Below are 26,761 nucleotides of genomic sequence, written 5' to 3' on the forward strand. Positions count from 1 at the left end.
TGTGTATCTCTGGGCGCTGGTGATGGGCCTGCCCCAGGCTCTGGGGTGGGCTGGGGGCGGGCAGGTGCTGGCTCAGGGCCTGCACAGTGGAGGCCTAGGACAGTGAGGGACAGGACACAAAACCTTCTCTACTCCCAGGTGGGCCCCACCACCCTCTCCTCCAGCTTCTCACCCTGAGCTGCGGGCAGGATTGAGACTTCTCAGTACCCACCCTGAGCTCTATTAAAGTATAATTGATACATAACATTGCATAAGATTAAGGTGTCCAATGGGCTGATTGGATACTTACACACTGCGAAATGATTAACACCTTCACCATGTCATATAATTCCCATTTCTTTTTCTGTGGCAAGGATATTTAAGGTCTACTCAGCAACTTTCAAGTATGTGGTATAGTATTAGTTATATTACCATGTATACTCTCAGCACTGGAAGTTTGGGTCCTTTGAACAGCATCTCCTCATTTCCCCGTCCCTTGGTACTACTACGTGAGAGTTTGGGCTTTTTAGATTTCATGTATGAGCGATCTCCTATGGTATTATAATTGTTCCCTGACTTCACTTAGCATACTGCCCTCAAGTTCCATCCAGTTATGGCCAACAGCAGGACTTCCATGTTTCTCATGGCTCAGTTCCCGTGTGTGTGTGTGTGTGTGTGTGTGTGTGTTTCGGATCCATTCTCAACCACTTTCTATTTCAGCCTGATGGTGACAGAGTGCGAGCGGCAAGGATAATCTCTTGGTCTACTTGCCTGTCTGGCTATTTCCCTCCTTGTTTGGCCCAAGGACCTTTTCCATCCTTCTGGACCTGAGCCACTCCCATTTCTGTAAGTTAACAAAACAAGCACTCACAAATGCAGTATACCATTAACTCCACACCAGGACAAATGAGTTTTGGTCATTTCCCACTGTATTAAAGCACACATTACATGCCATAAAAATCACTCTCGTCTTAATAAAAGCATTCTGGTGAAAATAACATATGTAACTTTCAGAGTTTTTTCTTTTACCTTAATTAGCAACCCCAAAGACAGTAAATAACTGCACAGTAAAGGCCTTTACTACGAACCAGAAATCAAAAGAATGTCCTCAGGAAAAATATCTGGTGCTTCTGTTTGTGCCTGCATTTGCCCTCGGTCTGAGGAGGGACACTTCCCTAAGTAGGTTCCAAGGCCTCAGAACTTTAATAAGTGTTCCTTATGCACAATGTTGGGCCAAACAAGCTGGAAAACAGCACAAACCATTGTCCACTCTGGGCAGGTTCACATTCTGTGCTTGCCTCGTGAAGGCTGAGTCTCAGTTTCTACATCTGTAAAACGGGGTATATCTGCCTCACAGGGTTAAGAGGACTGAATGAGTGAACTGGGACACAGGAGGCCAGTTCTTAGTCAAGCTGTGGAGAGGTACTGCTGGTAAAACCCCTCTAATTCTGTCCTCCTGAGTGGTTATCCCAAATTCCTTCAAACATGAAACATCATTTTTCTCTATGGGACATAGTTTGCAAAATCTGCTCTCGGTAGTCTTTGTGTAATTTGGTGACCTTGGGTCCCCCTTCTATAAACTGAGGTACAGGAGAATTTTGTGTTTCACCTTTCCAGGAGAGATTCTTAGAACTGAGATAGTAAATTTCTTAATTTTTTAAAAAAGATTTTATTCATGGGCGCCTGGGTGGCTCAGTGGGTTAAGCCGCTGCCTTCGGCTAGGGTCATGATCTCGGGGTCCTGGGATCGAGTCCTGCATCAGGCGCTCTGCTCAGCGGGGAGCCTGATTTCCTCTCTCTCTCTCTCTGCCTGTCTCTTGGTCTACTTGTTCTCTCTCTCTCTCTGTCAAATAAATAAATAAATAAATAAGATTTTATTCATTTATTAGAGAGAGAGAGAGAGAGCAAGAGCAGGAACACAAGCAACGGGTGCGGGAGAGGGAGAAACAGGCTTCCCACCGAGCAGGGAGCCCAAAGCAGAGCTCAATCCCAGGACCCACTGATCATGACCTGAGCCAAAGGCTTAAAGACTGAGCCACCCAGGTGCCCTCATATTTTATTTTATTTTAAGAAGGGGAGTGGCAGGGACAGAGAGAGAGCAGGAGAGAGAATTTTAAGCAGGTTTCAATCTCACAACCCTGAGATCATTGCCTGAGCCAAATCAAGAGTCCAACACTTAACCAACTGAGCCACCCAGGTGCCCTTTTTTTTTTTTTTTTTTTTTAAGATGGTGGACTAGTGGCTATGAAAGCTACAATCCTTGCTGGGCCTCACTCTCCGTATGTGGTGCAACAAATGAGCTGGTCATTTCGACTGCAGGGCACACCTTTCAGTGGTGACGGCAGAGCTTTCTGCACCAGCTGCGGGCAGACAGAACCAAGTTTAAGTTCACCCCCATCTCTACCCCTCCCTGTTCCCAAGAGCCCTCTTTGTGGGATGCCTGCAGGACTGTGGAAGAGGATGGTTTTTCCTTTTAAAAAATGTTAACCTCCATATAAAATTGTACCAAAAAAATAAAGTACCTAGGAATCAACTTAACCAAGGAGGTAGAAAACCTATACTCTAAAAACTATAAAACACTGATGAAAAAAAGTGAAGACAACACAAAAATATGGGAAGATACTTCGTGCTCATGGATTGGAAGAACAAATATTTTTAAGATGCCTATACACCCAAAACGATCCATAGATTTAATGCAATCCCTATCAAAGAACTATAATAATCCTAAAATTTGTATGGAACCACAAAAGACCCCTAGTAGTCAAAGCAATCTTGAAAAAGAACAAAGCTAGAGGCATCACAATTCTGAATTTCAAGATATACAACAAAGCTATAATAACACAGTATGCTACTGGCACAAAAGCAGACACATAGCTCAATGGAATAAAGAGCCCAGAAATCAACCATGCTTATATGGTCAATTAACCTGTAAAAAGGAGGCAATAATATACAACAGGGAACCACAGGTTGTTTCAGTAAGTGGTGCTGGGAAGACTGGAGCACCTTCTCATACTATACACAAAAATGAACTCAAAATGGGTTTAAGATCTAAATGCAGGACCTCAAAACATAAAACTCCTAGAAGAAGACATAAACAGTACCTTCTTTGACATTTGCCTTCACAAGATTTTTCTAGATATGTCTCCTGAGGCAAGGGAAACAAAAAGCAACAATAAACTATTGCGACTACATCAAACCAAAAAAGCCTCCCCCCCCCCCCCCCCCACAGAGAAGGAAACTATCAACAAAACTAAAAGAAAACCTATTGAATATTTGTAAGTGATAGACTGGATAAGGAGTTAATATTCAAAATATATAAAGAACTCCTACAACACCCCCCAAGACCAAATAACCCAATTTAAAAAGGGGCACAAGACCTGGATAAACATTTCTCCAAAGAAGACGTCCAGATAGTCAACAGACACATGAGAAGATGCTCAACATCAGCGACCATCAGGGAAATGTGAATCAAAACCACAGTGAGATATCACCGTATACCTGTCAGAATGGCTAGAATCTAAAAGACAACATTAAAAAAAAAATGTGTTGGTGAGGATGTAGAGAAAAAGGAACCCCTGTGTACTGTTGGTGGGAAGGCAAACTGGTGCAGCCACTCTGGAAAACAGCATGGAACTTACTCAAAAAAATTTAAAAAGAGAAATACCCTATGATCCAGTAATTCCATTACTGGGTATTTACCTCCCCCAAATGAAAACACTAATTCAAAAAGATATATGCACCTGTATGTTTATTGCAGCATTATTTAAGATAGCCAAGGTATGGAAACAGCCCAAGTGTCCACTGACTGATGAATGGATAAAGATGTGGTATGTGTGTGTGTGTGCACACGCACACACACAATTGAATATTATCCAAAAAAAAGGGATAAGCCATAAAAAAGGATTAAAGTCTGGTCATTTGCAACAACATGGATGCAACTACAGAGTATTATGCCAGTCAGAGAGAGACAAATACCATAGGACTTCACTCTCAGGTGGAATCTAAAAAACAAAACAAATGAGGAGCAGAACCAGAACCAAAAATACAGAGAACTAATGCTACAGAATGAAGCTACCTTTTGTCTAAGTTGATAATTAGCCACGGAGCCAGGGGTACCATCGTCTCTCTCTCTCTTTTTAAAAAATATTTATTTATTTATTTGACCCTGAGAGAGAGTGTGAGCGCAAGAGCGCGCGTGCGCGCACAAGTAGGCAGACAGGCAGGCAGAGAGAGAGGGAGAAGCAGGCTCCCTGCTGAGCAGAGAGCCTGATGCGGGGCTTGATCCCAGGACACGGAGACCATGACTTGAGCTGAAGGCAGAGGCTTAAACCACTGAGCCACCCAGGCACCCCATCTTCTCTTTTTTTGCAGTGGTTTGCATCTCTTCTTAGTGTAACTTTTCACATTTGCAGGTTCCTGAGCAGCCTACAAGCTCTTTGGAGGCAGGAAGCACCCACCCACTCAGCTCCACTGCATCCGAGAGAGGCCCCCTTCCCACTCCTTCTGTGCAGCCCTGCTGAGAGCTCCAGGGACCAGAGCCCCTGTTGCTGGGCCTTGCTCTTTTGTTTCTCAGATTTTTTCCAAACTCTTAAGTGCTCAGAATTAACTAATTTTAACAGTGTTTCCTTAGGGCAGTGTATTGCTAGTTCTAATCAATGAACCCAAACAAAACTGGGTAATTTTGACGGGCATCTTCATTTTAGTGGCACTAAGTAGGTAAAGCAGGCTCAATACATAAAGCTAAACTCTTTCATCAGTACTCAAAGCTATCCCCTTTCATCCTGCCCTGTGATTCTGGGCAACTCACTGATGCTGGGTTTTACAATGTGACTTCATACGTACGCCATGCCATGGTGCCATGAACCCCAGTCACTGCTCACTGGGGTTGGAGGGACAGGTGTGGGGAGGGGAGTCACAGCTAAAGAGATCGGAGTCCTACTGCTCCACTAGCCCATCAGCATGAATATGTTAACTGCAATGAGACAAAAGGCCAGATGCCTGAATATAGATCCTCACCAGGCTTTCCTGGTAAACACCAGGCCAGAGGGAGAGGCAAGAACCCTCACTGTTACCAGAAATGAGTCTCACATTATTAGGAATCAGAGAAAGTCCTGTGCACTGACTTTTCATCCTGTACAAAGTCTATCTGCTGGATCACGGAAGTTTTAGCTAGTTGCCGGGCATGATTTATCCCGCCTGAAGGGCCACAGCGATCAGGGTGGTAGAGGATGCTGGTGAGGTCTCAGGGCAACTGATGGCACTTTACTTGCACCAAACACGAAGCTGTCAGGTTCCATGAGTGCCCCCTCCCCCACTGAATCATTGCCAGCAGCATGGCTGCTCCTACCCCAAGCGACAAATGGCCTGTGGGGGCACCATGCAGGGAGGGTCTGGCACCACTGTTCTCAGGTTACACAGTCACCAGATGGTGAGGGAAACACCTGAATGATAACAGCCTCTCTGAAGTAGGGTCACACATATTTTCAACAGCACATTCACTTCTTGTAAGTTATCTGCTGACTCCAGAACTTTCCCCCAAATAGGATCAAGCTTTTAGCCTGAAATGAGCACAGGGAGGGAGATGGGGATGGTGGTTCAAGGTTTATTTTCAAAGATCAGAATTTTAGCCAGCTATGTAACAGGGTTACCTGCAAAAGATACACAGCTTCAACTCTAAATGCTATTATACTCATAGAAATGGCCAGCAACCATTTACTCCAGGTATTCCTGCAACAGCTTTGTGAATACTGGAAAAGGCTACTCAGTGATTGTATAAGCAGTCCGGCCTTCATTCCAAACCCTATGCTCCACCCATTGCAAATCAGTGTGGAAGATGGCTGCACATGCAAATGTGGGCCCCTTAGGGCTGTTTCTCTCTGGCTGGTGATGCCTCAGTGAAACATAATGGTGACATGGTACATGAGTAACAACAGCAACCCAAATTTAGTAGCATTAGCTTCTATACCCAGAAGATAATATAACCTTTAACAATACAGTTATACTGCTATTTACTTGTGGGTTCCCTCTGGAAACCCAAGCCACACAATGGCACTACTCTGCTGAGTGCTCTTGGTGGGCCTACCTACAGGCTGCATTTGGTGGCAGTCCTAATGGCAGGAAAACACCATTAGGAAGTGATGTTAGCACACAGCAGTGGAGGGCATTCCTCCTTTTTTGTCCCTCTTTTTCAATGAAGAGTTAGTCATCTATCCATGAACAAAACTGCCTTTGTGGGAATTGCAGGATCTGGCACCATATGCCAAGGAACCAAGAGGAGTCTGGCTCACCTGTGTATCTGGTTATGGGCACAGGCTGTGGGACCAGTGGGACAGTGAGCTTGCCCCAACCTCTCTTGCCATAATCAGGAAAAAAACCTAAAGAGTGCTGACGTGGGCTGATACCCATAGACAACAGAGAAACTTCTAAAGCTTAGTCCTTATGAAGACAGACTCCAGCATGCCAATAGAGCAACAAACAAGTCTGGACACAGCAGAGATGGTAGAAAGAACTTTACCAACACTGTCCTCACCCCTACCAAGGAAACACTGCATTGGACTGAACTAGCAGGTGGTAGTGATCTCTCTCATAGAGAAAAAGAAGAGCAGTGAGTGTCTAGCTATCCCAGTGGTGTGGAATGCTGCTAGAGAAACCTGTTACTCTCCAGCAGCACCTGAAGAACTTACTTAGGCAGGATCTCCATGATTGGGAGGAAAGACGAGGTAAGAAAACCAAAGGACATTAAAGGGACTCAGGGCATGCTGATTGTACTCAGCAGGAAGTCCAAGCAAGAGTCCCTGGGAGTACTACATCTGAGAATCTCCCTATGGGGCCTGTGGGCAACTCTAATGCCCCAAGGGCTAAATCCATACCTCCTTGCACTCTGTGGGTGGTTACATGTGCACACTCCCAAGTGTGGTGGCAAGAGCAAGCTCTTTAGGAGTGTGCTCAGAATACAGGCCAGAGTCTGTGGACAAGGGGGAAACCACAATCTTGAGCTGTCTTCTGGAAAATAAAAGAAAGGTTTCCAATAGCCAGCCTGGTGAGTTTTAAGAACCAAAGATGTAAGAGCTTAAGAATTTTGCCACAAGAGGGAGCAAGAATAGTGGAACAGGTGTACCCATACAAAGGCAGAGAAAATCCTAGATGGAAATAGCACTAATGAACCAAATACCCAACCTGAAGGCAACAATCAAAGATTTAAGGAGGTGACTGCTACTTCAAGTGTGAAAGAAGCAATTCAAAACTATAAAGAACATGAAAAATCAAGGAAACATGTCACTACCAAAAAATAATAATTCTCCAATAACAGCTCAAAGGCAAGGGGTTTTGGATAAAGAAATCAAAATCAGTGTTGAAGAAACTCAATTAGCTACCAGAAAACTCTAAATATAGTTGAAATCATGCACACACATGCAAATACAGAAATGTTCAAGATGAGATATTACTAACAAGACAGAAATTATAGAATGGAACCAAGCAGAAATTCTGTACCTGAAGAACTCAATAAATGAAATAAAAAAATGTAACAGAGTAGAGCAAATGGAAGACAAAATAAGTGAGTTAGAAGACAGACTTTTGAAATAACCAAGTTAGAGGAAAACAAAAACAAAATGAAAAACTGTGAAGAAAAACTACATGATCTAATGTATGGGATTTCATCAAAAGAGCATATATTAGAATAATCCAGATTCTGAAAAGAAAAAAAGAAGATAAGGGGACAGAAAGTTTATTTAAAGAAATAATAGCTGAGAAGTTCCCAAACATGCAGAGAGAATTGGACATCTAAGTTCACAGAGTTATAGAAGATTACCCTACTATCTCATGCAAAAAGACCTTCTCCAAGACACATTATAGTGAAACTATAAAAAAAAAAAAGTTAAAGATTAAGGAATTCTATAAGTATCCAGGGGGAAAAAAGCTGTAACCTACAAAGGGACCACCATTAGGCTGTCAGCAGATTTCTCAATAGAAGCACCATAGGCCAGGTAAGAGGGGAATGACATATTCAAAGTATTGAAAGAAAAAAAATTGTCAGCTAATAGTACTATACCCAGCATAGTTATCCTTCAGATATAAAGGAGAAATAAAGACTTCCCCAAACAAAAGCTGAAGGAGCTCTTCACCATTAGACATGCTTTGTAAGAAATGCTGAAAGTTCTTTAGGCTAAAATAAATTGATACTAATCAGCACCATGAAAATACACAAAATTATACAACACACTGGTATGGTAAATACAGTGGATGGATGTTATAGTATAGTATACATGTCAAAGAAAAAAGGACTAAAAATAATTAGAGCTACTATAATTTAACTATAGCTACTATAATTTTGTTATACAAGTAAACAACATAAAAAGAGGTAAACAGACCTCAATGTGAGGCAGGAATCTATCAAAATTGTATAGGAGAACAAAGGCAGTAACCTCTTTGACACTGGCCACAGCAACTTCTTTCAAGACATGTCTCCAAAGCAAAGTAAACAAAAGCAAAAATGAACTCTTGGGACTTCTTCAAGATCAAAAGCTTCTGTGCAGCAAAGAATACAGTCAACAGAACAAAGAGGCAACCCACACAATAGGAGAAGATATATGCAAATGACACTACAGACAAAGGGCTGATATCCAAGATCTGTAAAGAATTCCTCAAACTCAATGCCCCAAAAAACCAGATAATCATGTCAAAAAATGGGCAGAAGACATGAACAGATACTTCTCCAAAGAAGACATACAAATGACTAACAGACACATGAAAAAATGTTCATCATCATTAGCCATCAGGGAGATTCAAATAAAAACCACACTGACATACTACCTTACACCAGTTAGAATGGCCAAAATTAACAGGACAGGAAACAACAAGTGTTGGAGAGGATGTGGAGAAAGGGGTACCCTCTTACACTGCTGGTGGGAAGGCAAGTTGGTGCAGCCACTTTGGAAAACAGTGTGGAGATTCCTTAAGAAATTAAAAATAGAGCTTCCCCATGACCCTGCAATGCACTATTGGGTATTTACCCCAAAGATACTGATATAGTGAAATGAAGAGCCATCTGTATCCCAATGTTCACAGCAGCAATGGCCACAGTCACCAAACTGTGGAAAGAACCAAGATGCCCTTAACAGTAAAGAAGATATGGTCCATATATTATATACAATGGAGTATTATACCTCCATCAGAAAGGATGAATACCCAACTTTTGTGTCAACAAGGACCAGACTGGAGATTATGCTGAGTGAAATAAGTCAAGCAGAGAGAGTCAATTATATGGTTTCACTTACTTGTGGAGCATAAGGAATAACATGGAAGACACTGGGAGATGGGGAGGAGAAGTGAGTTGGGGGAAATCAGAGGGGCAGACAAACAATGAGAGACTGTGGACTCTGAGAAACAAACTGAAGGTTTTGGAGGGGAGGAGGATGGGAAGTTGGGTGAGCCTGGTGGTGGGTATTCTGGAGGGCATGTATTTCACGGAGCACTGCGTGTGCTGCATAAACAATGAATTCTGGAACACTGAAAAAGAAATAAAATGAAAAAACAAAAAACCCTAAAACAAAAACAGACAAAAAAAAGAGGTAAATAATCACATCATAAATAAACAAGGGGGGTAGTTAAGGGTGAAGCATTTGTAAACAATTGAAGTTAAGTTGCTGTCAGCTTAAAATGGCCTGTTTTATTTATGAGAAGTCTTATGTAAGCCTCATGGTAACCACAAAGCGAAAACCTAGAATAGATGCACAAAAGATAAAAGAGGGAAGCCGAGCATACCACCATAAAAAATCACTAATTTACCAACTTAGGCAGAAATAGAAGGAGACTACGTAAATACAAAATAATTCGAAAACAATAAGATGGCATTATAAGATCTTACATATAAGCTGTTATATGCAAACAATGGATCATGGAACACTATATCAAAAACTAATGAAGTACTGTACAGTGACTAACATAATAAAAAATAAAAATATTTGAAATTAAAAAGATAAGAATTCTAAATGTAAATGGATTGAATTAACCAATCCCAAAGCACAGTGGCTGGATGACTAAAAAAATGACACAACTATAAGCTGCCTACAAGTCACTCACTGCGGCTTCACACAGGATACACATAGGCACAGAGTGAAGAGATAGAAAAAGTATTCCATTCCAGTGAATATCAAAAGAAAGTAAGGGTAGCTATACTTAAATCAGAACAAATAGACTTGAAGCCAAAATGGTAACAAGAGACAAAGGTCAATATATAATGAAAAAGGGATCAATTCATCAAGAGATGTAACAGTCATACATACATACACACCCAATATTGGAACACCTAAATATATTAAGCAAATATTAATAGATCTGAAGGAAGAAACAGACAACAAAACAAGAATAGTAGGGGACTTCTAATACTCCAATTTTAGCAATAGACAGATCATCCAGACAGAAGACCAACAAGTGAACATTGGGGTTGAGCCACACATTAGGCCAAACGGATCTAACAAAGATTTATAGGCCATTCCTTCTCACAGAGGAATACACATTCTTCTCATGGGCACATGGAACATTCTTCAGGAGAGGCCACACGATAGAACACAAGTCAAGTCTTGTGAATTTAAGATGACTGAAATCATACCAAGAATTCTTCTCACTACAATGTAACAAAACCAGAATAACAAGAGGAAAGCTAAAATATGTGAAAAGCTACAAATACATGAAAATTAAATAACATACTCTTGAACGCCCAATGGTTCAGAGAAGAAATCAAAAGGAAATAAAATATTTCAAAACAAATGAAAATGAAATGCAATATACCAAAACATATGGGATGCTGCCAAAGCAGTTCTGAGAGGGAATTTTATAGTAATAAGTGCATATATTAAAATAAAAGGATCTCAAATAACCTCACTTTATATTTTCTTTTTCTAGAAAAAGAAGAACTAAGACCCAAGTCAGCAAAAGGAAATTAGTAACAAAGTTTAAAGTGGAAATAAGTGAAACAGAGACAAGGAAAATAACAGAAAAAAATCAGTGAAACTAAGAGATGGTTTTTCAAAAAGATTAAACTGTCAAATCTATAGCTAAACTAAAAGGACAAAGAGAGGACTCGAAATCAGAATTGGAAGAGGTGACATTACAAGTGATACTACAGAAATTTACAAAGGATTGTAAAAAATTACTATGAACAAATTCTATGCTAACAAATTGGTTAATCTGGAAGAAATGATAAATTCTTGGAAACCTACAACCTGCCAAGAATGAATGAGGAAGAAACAGAAAATATGAACAGACCAATAGTACATAAGGTGATTTAATCAGTAATTAGAAAGCTCCAAACACTGAAAACTCCAGGACCATTACCATTATACCATACCATTACCAAAGCCAGATAAGGACATAAGAAAACTATAGACTACTATCCCTGATGTATACAGATACAAAATTCTCAACAAAATAAAAGCAAGCCAAACTCAGCAATGCATTAAAAGGATTGAACACCATGACCAAGTAGGATTTATTCTGGGAATGCAAGGATGGTTCGTTCAATATACATACATCAATAAATGTGATACACTACATTAACAGAAAGATAAAAATCATGGTCATATAAATAGCTGCACAATAAACATCTGACAAAATACAACATACTTTCATGATAAAAACCCTCAACAAAATGGTTATATAAGGAATAAACCTCAATATAGTAAAGGCCACATATGACAAACCCACAGGTAACATACTCAACAGTGAAAAACTGAAAGCTTTTCCTCTAAGATGAGAAATAAGGCAAGAATGCCCTCTTTTATTCAACATAGTACTGAAAGTCCTGGCTATAGCAATTAGGAAAGACAAAGAAATAAAAAGCATCCAATTCTAAGAGAAAGAAGTAAAATTGTTATTTGCAGATGATATGATCTAATATAGAGAAACCTTTAAAGACTCAACCCAAACTGAATCAATGAATTCAGTGAAGTTGCAGGAGATAAAATCAACATACAGAAATTAGTTGCATTTCATACACTAACAACAAAACATTTGAAAAAAATAAAACTATCCCATTCACAATAGTATTCAAACAATAAAATAATTAAGACTAAATTTAACAAAGGAAATGAAAGATCTGTATAATTAAAATTATAAGTCATTGATGAAAGTAACTGAAGAAAATGCAAAAAAATGGAAAGATATCTTGTGTCCAGGGCATCAGAAGACTTAACATTATTAAAATGTCTTTACTACTCAAGGCCATTTCTATATTCATTACAATTGCTATCAAAACCTTAAAAGCATTTTCACAGAAATTTTAAGAAAAAAGTATGAAACCATAAAAGATGCTGAATAGCAAAGCAATCATGAGGAAGAAGAAATCTGAAAGCATTATCTTTCCTTATTTCAAACTATACTACTGAGCTACACAGTAATTTAAATATATGTTTGTTATAAAAATAGAGACAGAGCAATGGAACAGGGAGTCCAGAAGTAAACGCCAATATTAACAGTCAACTAATATTTGACAAGGGAGCCAAGAACACTCAATAGGGAAAGGATGGTCTCTAGAATAAATGGTGTTGAGAAAACTGGACCCCTATCCTATACCATACACAAAAGTTAACTTGAAATGGATTGAAGACTTAAACATATAACCCGATACCATAAAACCCCTAGGGGGAAAAACATAGGAAAGAAGCTCCTTGACATTAGTCTTATCAATGGGTTTTTAGATATGACACTAAAAGCACAAACAACAAAAGCAAAATTCAACAAGTGGGACTACATAAAACTGAAAATCTTCTGCAGAGCAAAGGAAACAATCAAAGAAAGAGAAAAGGCAACCTAATGACCTAATGAATGGAAGAAAAATATTTACAAACTATATTCCAGAGAAGGGGTTACTATCCAAAGTATATAAAGAATTCATCCATCTTAGAAACAACAACAACAACAACAAAAACCCAAAACCCAATTAAAACAAAACAAAAACAAAAGCCACACACACACTCACACACACACACACACACACACACACACACGAGCAGAGGAACTAAACAGACATTTTTCCAAAGAAGATATCCAAATGGTCAACAGGTATGTGAAAAGATGCTCGGCATCACTGAATATCAAGAAAATGCATATCAAAACCACAATGAAATAACACCACACACCTGTAAGAATGGCTGTCATTAAGAAGACTACAGAAAACAAATGTTGGTAAGGATGTGGAGAAAAGGGAATGAACACTTGTACCTACTGGTGGGAATAATGCAAAGTTGTTTGGCCACTATGGTAAACAGTATGGAGGCTCCACATAACATTAAATATGTACCATATGATCCAACAACTCTACTCCTGGGTATATAATCCAAAGGAAATGAAGATAGGGCATGGAAGAGAGATCTGCACTCCCATGTGTACTGCAGCATTATTCACAATAGCCAACATATGGAAACAACCTGTGTTTGTCAGTGGATAGATAAAGAAGATGTGTGATACACACACACACACACACACACACACACACACACACACACACACGGATATTATCCAGCCATAAGAATGAAGGAGATCTTGTCACTGGTAATTAACAGATGGCCCATAAGGGCATTATGCTCAGTGAAACAAGGCAGACAGAGAAAGACAAATGCCATATTATTTCACTTAGATGTAAAATCAGAAAAAGCCAATCTTGATGGCAACTTTATGAAGATCCTGAATTCACCCCCCTCTAATGGACACACCAAAGTCTACACCTATATATAAAGCAATTCCTCCTGAAGGATTGTGGGTTGATTGAACAGCATTGGCACAATAAAGCATTGTGGGCCCACACACATAATGGCTAGAGAGACAGAGACATGGTAGTGATGGGAATCTCATCCCCAATGCGGTAACCTGCGGTAGGGAGGGACATCACAGATGGGCCATGTACAGATTCATCTGACCTGGGGCACGGCAAAAAACCATCAGTTTAAAGGGCAACTAGACTGCAAGTGAAGGAAATACGTTTACTAACTCTGACTGCCAAATGGTGGGGGAATTTCTCTAACTCTCTTGAGCATTAGTGGTGCTGGCAAGACCCTCTCCACCTTGATAGCACAGATAGGAACAGGGAACAGGTGCTCTAGTTAGCCTGCTGCCTCAGCAAGCCCTAAGCCTCTAGCCCACACCAGCCCCATCCACTTCATCAAGGCTGCATGAACATGGCACACCCTGGGAAACCTGTGGCCTACATCTGATTCAGCCCCAGCCATCCCCACTCAGGGCAGCTCTGGCACCCTGCCAGGATGTCCCCTATGCAAAATGCCCTGGTCTATGCCTGTCCCAGTTCAAGCCATCCACCAGGGTGACCCTGGTGGGAAGCAACCTGGGACCTCCTTGTCCATGTCCATTACATCCACAACCCAGGTGTCCAGTGCCAGTCCTAGCTTGTAGCACTGACTGCATCTTCACCTATTCCTCCAGGGTGTCCCCTGTGCAGAGCACCTGGCCCATACCTGCTTCAGCTCGAGCCATCCTGCTAGCATGGCTCTGGTATAGAGCATCCCGGATCCCCTGGTCTGCAATGACTACAGTTCCAGCTGTCTCACTAAGGTGGCCTAGGTACAGGGCCACTTCGGGCTCCTCATAGAACCTTACGATCTCCTGGCCTGTGCCACCTACAGCTCCAGCCAGCCAGCCTAAGCCACCAGGAATACAATCTAGACGGGACATTCTTGTTCAAGGCCACTCCTTGAAGCATGGCAGAGGTAGCTGTTCCACCTAAGAAACACATGAAGTCAAACAAAATGAGACAGAGGAATATGCTTCAAACTAAAGAATAAGACAAAGCTTCAAAAAAGAATTAAATCAAACAGAGATAAGTGATCTACCTGATGAACAGCTCAAAGTAATGGTCATAAAGATGCTCACTGGACTTGAAGAAAGAGTGGATGAACTTAGTGAAAACTTCAACACAGACCAAAAAAAAAAAAAAAAACCAGAGTTGAAGAATACAATAACTTAAATGAAAAATATACTACAGGGAATCAATAACAGATTAGCCAACACAGAAGAACAGATCAGCATCTGGAAGATGAGGTAATAGAGAACACCAAAGTGAAAAGAAAAAAAAAGTGAGGATAGGTTATAGGATCTCTGGAGCAACATCAAGCATACTAACATTTGCATAACAGGGATTCCAGAAGGAAGAAAGAGAAAATTACAGAAAGCTTATTTAAAGAAATAATAGCTGAGAAATCCCCTAACTTGGAGGAAGAAAGAGATACCCATGTCTAGGAAGCAAAGAGAGCACCAAACAAGATGAACCCAGAGAAGTCTACACCAAGATACATAATTAAAATGGTAAAAAGTGGGGCACCTGGGTGGCTCAGTTAGTTGAGCATGAGACTCTTGATTTCAGCTCAGGTCATGATCTCAAAGTCCTAGGATCAAGCTTCATGTTCAGCTCTGGGCTCAGTGGGGAATCTACTTGAGGATTCTCTCTCTCCCTCCCTCTGCATCTCCTCTTTCTCTCTAAAGTCAATCAATCAATATTTTAAAAATAGCAAAAACTAAAGATAAAGAGGAAATCTTAAAACAAGCAAGAGAAAAGTATCTAGTTGTATACCAGAGATATCTCATAAGGCCATTAGCAGATTTTGTAGCAGAAACGTTACAGGTCAGAAGGGAGTGGTCTGATATATTCGAATTACTGAAAGGAAAATGCCAGAAGTACTCTACCCAGCAAGCTTATCATTCAGAGTTGATGGAGAGAAAAAATTTCTCAGACAAGTAATGTTAAAGGAGTACTTTACTACTAAACTGATGTTAAAGGGGCTTCTTAAAGCAGAAAAGGAGAGGCTGTAAGTAGAAGAAAATTATGAAAGGAAAAAATTTCATTGGTAAAAGCAAATATATAGTAAAAGTAGTAGAACAATCACTTATAAAGATAGTATGAAGCTTAAAAGAAAAACATAGTAAATCAATTATATCTAAAAATTCAGTTAAGGGATTCACAAGATAAAAAGATGTAAAGTATGACATCTGATACATAAAATATGGAGGGGAGGAGTAAAAATGTAGTGATTTTAGAATGTGTTCAAACTAAAGCAATCAACTTAAAACAAACTGCTATATAATTGGGATGTTATATATGAACCTCATGGTAAGCACAAACCTATAATAGATACTCAAAAATAAAGAGAAAGGAATATAAACTTAACACCAAGGGAAGTCATCAATCACATGGGAAGAGACCAAAGAAGAAAAAAGGAACAGACAAAAACAAAGCAAAATAAGAAAAGCCTAACTCATAAAAGCAGAGAATCAAATGGTGGTTACCAGAGGGTGGGAGAATAGAGGAGATATTTGAAGCTGAAACCAGTATATAAGTCCTAGAGATTTAATGCACTGGATTCACATGTGTCCCTGAAGCATGAGACAAGGCTCAATGGAGCTGCTTGCTCCCATGTGAGCTCTGCCTGCAAATTCTGGATAAGGGAACAACCCCCACCATGAGCATGGCCAAAGCCAGGGCTCCAGGCCAGGCCAGGCGTCTCTGGCTCTGCCTCCAGAGAGGCCTGGCTGCCTGAAGAAGTGAGACAGGGTTGTCCTGTGTGGCCTCACAGGGATAGTTCCAGAGTCTAGGATGGTGTAGGCACGGGCATTCTGGGTCACACCAGCTGCTCACGAGGAAGGGGTTGGCTTCTGGGGTGGGAAGTAGAAGCTGCTCCACATGTTATGAAAAACCAAGAGCATTTCTGAAACTCTGTTATCGGAGGCTACTTTTTAATTTGTCTTCATTACCATTTTTATATTAAATTCAGTGGTAATGCTTGATCTCTGGTCAGTGATGAATATTAAATCTTCCAAATACGTTTTCCGATGCTGTGCTAATAAGCAAGATGGGTTCAATTTCCTTCTAATTTTTTTGTACTTAAATTTATTTAATTTCCAGCCTGTTTAAGTTCCCTTGTGTTACAAGCCTCATTCTGGATCACAGCTCCGCCTTCTTGTGAATAAGGTCTATTGTACATGTGAAAAACACAAAGAAAAATGACACAATGGAAACAGAAAGTAGAGCTTAAAGATAAAGGGATAATTAGAACATTGTCGAACAAAGGGAATCTAAGGGAAGGGTTGTGTTTGAAATGCACTGGCATGTTACTGTATATAGAAGTATGAACTTTTCTTAATTTTGTTTTCAATATTTCCTAGATCCTTCTTGCCAAAGTACACTGTACTAAGCAATCTAAAAATCTAAACCAATTCCTGTTGGTAAGTTACCAACTTTAATATCAGGTTAACTCAGGATTAAGCAGTTAAAATCCTTATTTCAATTTCTGAAGTAAAAGGAACACTAAATAAGGGGCAGACCCCACTGGGCAGGGGCAGCCTCTTTTGATCCAACTAAGGACACTTGAGAACAAGGGGTCTCATCTATTCCCCTGTTCCACTAAATCAATCAGGGTTTGGCAAACTATGGCTTGCAGGCAAAATCTGGCCTAATAATCGTTTTTTATAGGTTTTTTCCTTTTTTTTTCTTTTAAAAGATTGAAAAAAAAAATAGAAGAGTATTTTTGTGCCAATACCATACTGTCTTGGTGAGCACAGCTTTGTAGTAAAGCTTGAAATGAGGCAACGTGATGACCCCAGCTTTTTCTTTTTCAACATTTCCTTAGCAATTCCGGGTCTTTTCTGGTTCCATACAAATTTTAGGATTGTTTGTTCCAGCACTTTGAAAAATGCACAAAAACAGATACATAGACCAAGGGAACAGAGTAGAGAGACCAGATATGGACCCTCAACTCTATGGTCTAATAATCTTCAACAAAGCAGGAAAAAATATCCAATGGAAAGAAGACAATCTCTTCAATAAATAGTGCTGGGAAAACTGGACAGCTATGTATGGAAGAATGAAAGTCAACCATTTTCTTACAGCATGCACAAAGATAAACTCCCAATGGATGAAAGACCTCAACGTGAGGCAGCAATCTATCAAAATCCTAGAGGAGACCATAGGCAGTAACCTCTTCGACAGTGGCTACAGCAACTTCTTTCAAGACATGTCTCCAAAGGCAAAGGAAATAAAAGCGAAAATGAACTTTTGGGACTTCATTAAGACAAAAAAGCCTTCTGCACAGGAAAGGAAACAGTCAGCAAAACAAAGAGGCAACCCACGCAATAGGAGAAGATATTTGCAAATGACACTACAGACAAAGGGCTGATATCCAAGATCCATAAAGAACTTCTCAAACTCAACACACACAAAACAGATAATCATGTCAAGGATTGACAGAGGACATGAAAGACACTTCTCCAAAGAAGACATACAAATGACTAACATACACATGAAAAAATGTTCATCATCATTACCAATCAGGGAAAGTCAAATCAAAACCACATTGAGATACTACCTTACACCAGTTAGAATGGCCAAAATTAACAGGACAGGAAACAAGTGTTGGAGAGGATGTGGAGATTCCTTAAGAAATTAAAAATAGAGCTTCCCTATGACCCTGCAATTGCACTATTGGGTATTTACCCCAAAGATATAGATGTAGTGGAAAGAAGGGCCATCTGTATCCCACTGTTCATAGCAGCATTATCCACAATCACCAAACCGTGGAAAGAGCCAAGATGCCCTTCAACAGATGAATGGATAAAGTAGGTCCATATATACAATGGAATATTACACAGCCATGAGAAAGGATGAATACCCAACTTTTGTGTCAACAAGGACCAGACTGGAGGAGATTATTCTGAGTGAAGTAAGTCAAGCAGAGAGAGTCAATTATCATATAGTTTCGCTTACTTGTGGAACACAAGGAATAACATGGAGGACACGGGGAGATGGGGAGGAGAAGTGAGTTGGGGGAAATCAGAGAGGGAGATAAACAATGAGAGACTGTGGACTCTGAGAAACAAACTGAAGGTTTTGGAGGGGAGAACGGTGGGGTGGGGGGATGGGAGAGCCTGGTGCTGGGTATTAAGGAGGGCACGTATTGCATGGAGCACTAGGTGTGCTGCATAAACAATGAATCTGGGAACACTGAAAAAATAAAATTAAAAAAAGAAGAGTATTTTGTGACATGTGAAAATGATATAAATAGCAATTTCAGGATTTTTACTAGAACACAGCCAGGCTTACTCATTGACGTAGTCTCTATGGCTGCTCTCCTGCTACAACGGCAGAGCCAGGTAGTTGCAGCAAGACTGTGGGGCCCACAAAGCCTATAGTATTTAGCATTTAGCCCTTTACAGAAAAAGCTTGCAGGCCCTGGACTGGAAGGCATGCCAGGGATTTAGTAACAGTTTATGGGAGCACTGGCTTTGGTTGGTTGTTAAAATATATAAATCAAGTCTAAGATGTTTCCTGGTTTCAGAAATACTGAAGTGCGGGGGGAAAAAAAAAGAAAAAAAAAGTCTGTGAGCCAAGCAATATGGTTGGTAGCTAGAGTTGGCTTTCTAAGTGTTATATGGATTCTCTGAGCCTTTAGGAAACGCTTTCCAAAGAATTCTTGTCATGGTCATCATGGTCGAGCATAAAGGCTCCAGAATTTGTCATGCGGATGGCGAACCACTGTCTTACAGTTCTGGCTGCTCTTTCAGAGTCATTTCCCTTCGAGCCTGGAGTCCCTGCAGGTTACACACCTTTACAGTTGTCATTACACACGGTAGTTCCGCTCTATTATGTCAAGCAGAACAGAATGAGCAGATACTGAACCCTTGTTCCTAGGGAAAATACAGGGTTAGGTTTCTATGAATTGCTGGTCCCACTGTCAGTAATCAATACACAATCTTGTCTTATGTGTTTCTGTTTCAAGACACCTTATTTAATGGATACTGCTAATTCTTTAACATTGAACTCATGGCCAGTAGCACTATAACTCATCCCTGAATGAAGTTCACCGAACACAATATTTTCTCCATAAGGCACATCACAGCCTTCTTTCCGCTTGGGAACATGAGACAGTGCATGAATACTACATTTGGGGACTACTGTAAACAAGAGAATCAACAAAAATGCAAAAAACTGTGTCATTAAACAGATCCTGAAAAGGACACTTGTTGACCAAATGACAGCTGAAACAAGAAGGCAGAACATCACCTTGTTTGGCCTTCATTGGGCACACACACATTTTTACTGCTTGGTGCCCATCTGTGAATGACTGTAAAAGGGCCATATTGATTCTGGGGTTACAAATACATTTTAGCCAGTAAGAGAATATGTAAATACAGATTCTGAAAATAATGAGAATCAACTGTGTTTGAAACCATAGTCACTTTCTAGTTCCTTTAACCATGACCTTGATAAACAAAATTGATCAACCGGCATCTTCTGGGTCTTAGCAATCATAGTCATTTAAAATGATCTGCTCCAGTCTAAAACAGCTCCAGCTGTAACATTCCTCTTTTCTACTGCTTGATGATGTCTCTCTCCCTTTTGAAATTTCTCCACTCTTTCTCTTTGTATCAAGTTAGGCCTGATTTTTTTAAAGGCTCCTTTTTAGTGTATGGCTGAATCTCTTAATTCCTTCAATTCTCCTACCCTGCTTCAATTAGCTTTCTGCCTTTCATATCCTCCACTGCCTCCTTTCACAGACACATCTGTGTGGTGCCCTGTTAGCTGCGAAGTGCCCCCCACCATGCTTATCACCTCGAACCCAAACCATCTTAGATGGTGATATTGTGCCCAGGACCACTAGCATTAGCTGTGGGGCTCCTCGTTCAGTTTGCTACAGATTTCAAGATTGTGAGAGCAAAACATGAAGCCAAGACTGGAAGCCTTCTATGTGTGGGCCCTTGAAGGACCTCTAACCCACCAGGGCCAAGAGAGCTCACCAGGGGCAGGGCTTGTCCGCCCTTGTGTCTCATATGTGCTCCCTTTCCTCCTGCACCCCTGCCTTCCAGTTCTGCTTCACTTACAAACCTGGGACAGCATACTTAATCAGTCTCTGTTTTGATTTTTTTTCTCTGTAAAAGGTAAAAAAAAAATGAGTAAATATTACTTTTATTCCCTTTTTATAGAGGCAGGAATTAAGATGAGGTGATTAAGTGTAAACAGTAGTATTTATTCATCCTTGCCTCATGGAGTTATTAGGAGGATTTAATGACAAGACTTAAGAAAGAAAGGTACGACGTAAATCCCAGGTATTATACAGTTATTTTATATTGTAAGAAGAGGGATTTAGGCTGCATAAGAGGGGGCTTTTTATTGACACAGGTGTTAGACAATGAGATAGTTTTCCAAAATCTTCCCTAGATATATTTTAGATTAAAAAAAGATTCCATGTGTCTGGTTAGATTTTGATGCGATCTTCTAAGAGCATGGCTTCTAGTACCCTCAGTGGTCTTTTCTACCTGTTATTTTGTTTTTGTTTTTTGTTTTTTCAGAAAGCTCACCTTATAGCATCAGAAGTCTTACAGAATCAGATGGGAACAGAATGCACAGTTCTTTTATATCTCCCCAGACAAGGCAAATTCCTAGCCCCCCCCCCCCCAGCATTCTTTCGATACTAGCTGTGAACAGTGGCACATGTTCTGTGGGTATGCAACTTTTAAAATGTTAATTAATGAATGCAAAGAAGTAGTTATAACAAGAAAATATGCCTTTCTCCCTTTTCTTTAAATAAATTAGGATCAGACATAACTTTTAATTTTTCTAGTTAAGTATTAAAAGGAACAAACTACTGTCTGCTATCATTGTAAGTTCATAAGGGAAAGATTCTGACACCAAAACAGATCATCAAAACCCATGCATCTGATACAGGGTTAATAACCAGAATATATAAAGAACTTGTACAACTCAACAACTACAACAAAAAATTGGTTAAAAAATGGACTAGGGGGGCTGTCTGGGTGGATCAGTCTGTTGAGCATTTGACTCTTGATTTCAGCTCAGGTCATGATCTCAGGGTTGTGGACTGAGCCCTGTACTGGAACTCTATACTCACTGGGGAATCTACCTGGCTTTCTCTCTCTTCCTCTCCCTCTGTCCCTTCCCCCCACTCATAGTCTTTTTCTCTCTCTAAAATAAATGGATAAATCTTTTAAAAAATGGGCAAAGGGCTTAAATAGACAATTCTCCGGGGAAGAAATACAAATGACCAATAAACACATGGAAGATGCTTAACAGCACTGATGGTCAGGGAAATGCCAATCAAGACCACAAGATACCACCCTCATGCCAGTTACAATGGCCATCATTCAAAACAAAAAGGAACAGAAACTCAGTAACAGCACATACCCAGTGCTGGTGAAGTTGGAGAAAAATTGGAACCCTTGTGATCTGTTGGTGGGGATGTAAAAAACAGTGAAAATCAGTTTGAGGGTTCCTCAATAAATTACACTTGGAATTATCATATGCCCTAGCAATTCTACTTCTAGGAACACACCCAAAGAACTGAAAGTAGGGTGTTGAGGACAGATCTGCACATTCATGTTCATGTTGTACTATTTACAATAGCCAAGCGGTAGAGGCAACTCAAGTGTCTGTCAGCAGAAGAATGGATACACAAAGCGTGGTATGCACATACAGTGGAATATTACTCAGCCTTAAAATTAAAGACCATTCTGACACATGATACAACATGGATGGACCTGGAGGATAATATGCTAAGTGAAATCCATCAGTCATGAAAAGATGAACACTGTATGAGTCCATATATTTGAGGCACCTGGAGTAGTCAAATGCAGAGACAGAAAGTAGAAGTGTGGTTGCCAGGGGTAGAGGAGAGGGAATGAGGAGTTGTTTAATAGAATATATAGAGTTTCAGTTTTACAGGTTGAAGAGCTCTAGAGATTGTAGGATAAGGTGAATGTACTTAACACTAGTGAACCATACATTTACAAATGGTGGAAGTGGCAATTTTTATGTTCATGTATTTTACCGCAATTAAATTAAAGGAATGGCAAACTCCTATACTGAAGTTCTTTCCTCATTTCCTAAAATCTAATACAACTGCATCTCAGAATGTGACCTAGCTAATGACCAGCAGTTGGTAGGCACTGCCACAGTCTAAACATTAGCCACTGAAAACATTCAATGTTTTAAATCAGCCTTTTCCAAAGACGTAAGGAAGTAACCCAGATTTGGCATTAAGTCAGCCACAGAAAACCATGACCAACCACGAATGAATGAAGGAGATAAAGTTCTGGGCTGCATGTGGAAATTAACTCTCATTGTCATTAAGATTTCATATGAACGTGATGGGTGAGAAAGGACTCAGGACCAGTATTATTGATAAAATTGCGACTTAAAATGCAAGATCAGCCCTAATGCACCATGGGTTGCCTCTGAGGCCTGCCCTCCACCTTCTCTAGATAGATAGACAGATGTATGCGGTTTGTACACATGTATTTAGTGTACAGAATAAATATGCTTATACAGGGTGTATAATAAAGCTTTTACTAATTCAAAATTACTCATGTGTGACTGGATCGAGTTCTGTAATAGTTTGTTTTGGGGTTATTCACAAAGACAGAGTTCGCTAAGTCACTGTGATTTTTTAGCTATACTCAAACACAAAAACTGCATGTTCTTTCATCCACATATAAAATACTCATTTATATACATGCTCTTACATGACAGAAAGATTCATGCTTCTATTTATTAAAGCAATTTCTCTAAGGAGGTTTACTGGAAAACACCTTGAGTGTTCTTTAAAAAAAAATCTTGTCCCAGTTTGCTTTGTGCCTTCTGATACAGTTATTAGAAACTACTGAACATTAACACAAGTTGAATCAGTCAGCGATTTTTCATAACCTTCCTGTTGCTATGGCTATTCAAGTTTTCAGACAGTTTGCTGACTGACCTTTCTGCAGCTTCTGCCCCTCTGACCCCTCATTTGCACAGTGGAAGATAAACTTTTCTGGCTTGTTCCTTATATCCCTCCTTTTTTTTTTTTTTTTTTTTAAATTTGGATCAGCAGCAGCTCCTTTGTAGCCTTTCCAGAATCTTCCCATTTGAAATCCACTGGCCATTTTGCCCTCCAGGTTTGGTTCTAGGCCCTCTGCTCCACACCAATGTGTGGGCCCATCTGACTCTAGGCTTCATGACCACCACGTGCAGCCAAGTCTCCCTTCTGCATCAGCAGCCCATGTTCCTTTTCTTCTTCTCCAAGGAGCCTCATATCTATCTGACATTTCTCCTGGGTTGTCCTAAGGACACCTTAAATCAGGACATCCAAAACCTACTCATCATATCCCCTCCCAAACCCCTCACCCCTTGTCAGTGCTGGTTCCAGCCCATCCAGCCATCTATGTCTAAATCCCACATCATCTTTGACCTCCTCCCTCCTCTCTCAATCTCCATGTCCTATTTATCACACCAGGAGCCATCCATTCTACCACATGAATGTCTCCTCAGTCCCCCTTCCCCCTAGTGCTTAGTCCCCCATCTCTTACCTGGATCACCTCACCAGCATCCCAACTGGCGCTTTGTTTCTCTTGCTCCTCCCCTAATAGTCTCTAGATCAGCCCTCAATTGTCAGACTTTCTGCATTACCCCAAATGGTGGCAACTAGCTACGGGTGGCCACTGAGTACTTGAAATGTGGCTACTATGATTGAAGAACTGAACTTAAAATTTCATTTAATTTTAATTAACTTCCATGTAAATAGCCCCATGTGGCTAATGGTTACTGTACTACACAGAGCAGGTCTAGATTCTCCACAGATGTGCTCAAAATCCTTCAACAGCTCCCTTGTGGTGGTTCACAGATACCCTCATCGTCTCCATTCTCATTCTCTCAGGTCCTCCCCAACACCCTTGGATGCAATGAAATTCTCCATTCCTCAAAATCACCACACTTTCTCCCTTGGGATATTAACTCCTTTGGCTTGAAACAGCTTTCCTCCATCTGTCTGGCAAACTCCTACTTTGCCTTTGGGGCTCAGCTTAGCAGTCACTACCTCACCTCAGGCCAGGGGCCATCTCTACCCTGCTTCTTCCTCTTCCAGATATGCCACCTAAAAGCCTTGGAGCCCATACTGAGCACCTGTCACACTGGGTTTTAGTTCCCAGTTTGTCTATATTTCCCATCAGACTGCACTCTGAGGTCAAGGACCCAGGCTCCTTTGCTGCTGTTGTATCCTCAGCACCAGCACAGTACCTGGTCTGTACCTACTCTGCCAGTGCCTACTCTGCCAGAGCTCAGGTCCCAGAAGCAGAGCCCCTTGGCAACACTTCCTCTGCACACCCATTGGAGACAATCAACAGGACACATGGATGTGTCATTCCAAGAGTCTAAAACAAGGAGTCACTGAAAGATATCTTTTTACATATTATCCTGGCTTTTCAGATCCTCTTTCCAACAGGTTTAGAAAGACAGTAATTCAGCTATTCTGCTGCCTCTCACAATATGAACTGATTACAAACCCTAGGGGAGCTTTGAGAGTCACAATCCTGACCACTGACTCATGCTGCCCTTAATGCACATGAGAACAAAGAATGAACAATTGGCAAGGCCATCCTTCATATCTGTGCGGGGGTCACATCTGTTGGGCTTCATGGCCAAGCCTACATCTTTCCAAGCCACACCCAAAGTCATGAACTCCCTATTTATCCACAATATCAAAATACTAAAATATTCTATTTTTTTCCATTTTCCCTATTCTTGTTTTTTAAAAAATCTGATGCATTTTTCAACTATATAAACATAACAATGGTCTAAATGAAAATAAGCACTCATTGGCACAACTCACCCAGGGCAATGCATTCTGAACTATGCTATACCCTTGAAACTGGGAATCTGTAAGGGCAAATGCCAGTCTTCAGGTATTATATTGAAATGCAAAAACAGATGCTGTAAACCATTAATAACTGTTCCGCCGGTATTAACAACTAGACAAAGAAAAAGATCTGCCATGTCAATTATTCATTTAATTTGAAATCTTCACCTATGATGATTTCGTTTTCAAAAGGAGAGGGTCTTTGCATAATTTGTGTCCTCCCCTCCACTGGTGTCTTAGAAGATAAGGCTTTGCTTACTTAGCTGACTCTAGAATAAACATCTTTTCCTTTACTTAGACTCTTTCTTAGTCATGGTCTTGTCACATAAGAAGGCAGTATAACGCTGCTAACAACTATAGTAAATAGTTGTTTTGCTCAGTGAAACAGAATGTGGCTCTGAACTTGATCTATCATACACACAAACACACACACATACACAGGTGTGCTACCACCAGTACTGTATTACAAATAATCAAATAATGTCATTTCCTTGTCACCTGAGCAACGGGAAGAGAGGGAAATTTCTCTCCTTGTGCTGAAGCAGCATGGCCAGCCTTTATTCATTGCTCGAGGTGTTCTGATAATATCTGAGCTAAGGGTTTCTAGTTCGCCAGCCTCAATCCTCCTGATGGTCACCTCACAGCAATCTGCCATCATTCCATCATTGAACACCCTTAATCCTCCCAGTAAATTAGAAGGTGGTTCAAGCTCACCCCAACATGTTTGTAACAATACGGATCTCCCCTGTTAAATGTCCAGCTGACATGGGGTTGCCCTGGGACCTGAAGGACCGTGGAAATGCTTGCAGACTGACTGAATTCTAGTGACTCACTACCAGACAACATATGTGCTTCCTGCCTTGCTCTGTGGAGTGGTCCTTACTGCCTATCCTGCCAACTGTAAACTGCCCGAGGGAAGTTTTTGGGTGGTGCGGGACATGGTTTTGGGGAAATGCTAATGCAGTCTGGGGAAAAGGGGATGCGGAGGGGTGTTTGTTGCCCACTCTGTGGCAGATGCCCACTCAGGACCTGTGTTATTTCATTCACTCTTGAAGGTTCCCTATAAGTTGGACATCATTCCCATATTATAGTTGAAGAGAC

General features: G+C 40.6%; 1 protein-coding gene across 3 annotated transcripts in view; it reads right to left on the minus strand.

Moving 5' to 3' along the window:
• NR3C2 (nuclear receptor subfamily 3 group C member 2) overlaps positions 1 to 26,761 on the minus strand; it is a 343,191-nt gene that overhangs the window by 3,112 nt on the left and 313,318 nt on the right. The window lies entirely within an intron of this gene.

This window comes from Mustela nigripes, chromosome 1 (genome assembly GCF_022355385.1).
Source record: "Mustela nigripes isolate SB6536 chromosome 1, MUSNIG.SB6536, whole genome shotgun sequence".
Taxonomy (NCBI): Eukaryota; Metazoa; Chordata; class Mammalia; order Carnivora; family Mustelidae; genus Mustela; species Mustela nigripes.